This window comes from Hypanus sabinus, chromosome 7 (genome assembly GCF_030144855.1).
Source record: "Hypanus sabinus isolate sHypSab1 chromosome 7, sHypSab1.hap1, whole genome shotgun sequence".
Lineage (NCBI taxonomy): Eukaryota > Metazoa > Chordata > Chondrichthyes > Myliobatiformes > Dasyatidae > Hypanus > Hypanus sabinus.
Window position 1 is genome coordinate 166,458,790 of NC_082712.1, and position 2,296 is coordinate 166,461,085.

Below are 2,296 nucleotides of genomic sequence, written 5' to 3' on the forward strand. Positions count from 1 at the left end.
TGTGACTGATGAGGTTGCCCAGTAGGCGAGTATTGACTTGACAGGATAAATGACGGCTGCTAGAAATGTAAGAGAAGTCCTTAAATTGCAATTGAATTAACAGTTGTATACTTTCAAGTTGATCTCTATATCGGACTTAAATCAATTATTCATGACCTATTATCATAATTTTTTTTACAAAAATCTATAATTTCTATTGAAGTAGCTGATTAAAAAAAAGAAAGGACTGTTCCAGCAATCGGAAAGGCCGCAGCAGATCAAAGTATGCTTTATTCCCGTAATATCTGCTATCTTGAATTTGTTGGTTAGATTCCTGAGCCTAAATATCCAAATGAATCTTTCATCTTCCAATAAACGTCTCCAAATGACTCTTGGAGCCGCTTCAGTTATTTTCCGTTCACCTGGAGCGGTTTCTGCCTACCTGTCCGTCAAACCCACCCAGTACCGTATTATCCCGAGTATCCGGCCAAGACCCTCCTCTGCCCGCTGCCAGGTTACCGTATTACACGTTGTACACCGCCTGTCCCCGAGAGAGAAAAGAATCTTACTGCCCCATGCAGTCTTCTCCACGTTTAAGCACAAAGGCAGATAATGCATTAAAAAAAAGTAATTAAAACAATACAATCGGTTAATTGCAAGCAGAATCTTGCGGAATTGGAGATGCGTTCCAAGCGCTCGCGCGCCAACATTTTTCTAATTTCGATGTTTATAATGGCGATTCACTTTTTTTTTTGGATTCATTTATTAATTGGGTCACCAAACCAAAAAAAAAGCGTTGAATCCTAAACTGAACTGCTGCTCAGATGTAAACAAAACTGAATAAATCTGCAATAACTAAGCCATCCCAGTTAGTTACTTGTTCAATCGCCCAGCCCGCTGCACTAAAGAATAGCCGGGTGTAATTCACAACATCGCGGCTGTAAAAGGAAACTTAAAGCTGTTTTCCAATTTTTTTCCTCTCTCGCGGGAATATCTGCATCAGACCCCAGGAGGAGGGGGCTGAACCCCAGTGAAATTCACTGACTCCCTCCCATTCCGCCTCCTAATCGACTTTGTGTCCATAAATACGCCAAAGTTCCGTCCCAAAGTCCGAATAATCGGTTTATTTAATTTGAAACGTTTGCTAATAATTATTCACATACAAAGGAATGCTGGGGTCAAAGCAGGACTGGCTGTCGGAATCCGAAGGCACTGGCTTCGTTTGTGTGCGTCTTAAGTGAAATACATAGATTCTTCCTCACATCCGTTTTGACAGATGATCTGGGTGGCTTGGCAAGAGGCGGGTTTCTTAGGCAACAATAGCTTAGCTGTATTACGGTAATTAGATGCAAGCGGACCATGTGGACTCGTTAATGTGGGCGGCGCAGTCTGGAATTTGAGGAATTTTCCGGCTCACATTAATGATCATGCGACAAGATTCACAGGGAAGGGGGAAAAAAATTACTTCAGACCCAAGGAGCAAATGGGGGGGGGGAATATCTTCTTTGCAAAATAACATATAACGGGAGCAGACACACAGTCAAAAGAAAAAACCCTGCCTTTTTTTTCATTTCGTGAAAGTGCAATCACTTACAAAAGCAAACCGGTTTATAAATAAGTCCCAGGCTTAGCGTCGCTATAATAAAAAAAACGGTGCTTCTATAAGGAGACAAAAAAAGGTGATCCCTCTTTCCGATTGCTCGCCCCTCAAAATAAAAGCATTAAAGTGCTTTCACATTCCAAAGAACAAAAGGGATGATTTTAGATGCCTGAGTGATCGATGAGAATCCATAGTGAGGGCTCCCTGATCTGCCTAGTAACAATCTTTCCCGTCATTGGTTATGCTAATACCTTAGCCTCTTATTTCTACCGGCATAAGGAGTTCCTCTGCAGATCGAGGAAATTTTGCCAATTTAACTTTCTTTCCTGCCCCTTCCCCTCCCCGCGAGTGAGAGAGAGTGAGAGGGAGAGAGAGAGAGGAGAGAGAGAGAGAGGGAGGGAGAGAGCGAAACTTTCCACTTAACGTCTTAGTTTTATATATGGATTTGTACCACAGGCGGGCTAAAAGGTTTCAGGAAGCCTCGGATAAACTGAGATGACCTCTTGTCAGAAGCGGCTGCAAACGGGGAACTAAAGCAAAAGCAAACACGAATATAATTTCACTGCGTGGATCGTTTCGATTCGCGTGAAAATTGCAATCTGCAGTAAAGAGTTTTTAACCCTATGGCGGAAAATAATTTTAAGTTTATAAATGTGTGTGTGTTGGGGAGTAGGCGGTAAGCAGAGAACCACAGGTTTGATATATACAGTATGTGGA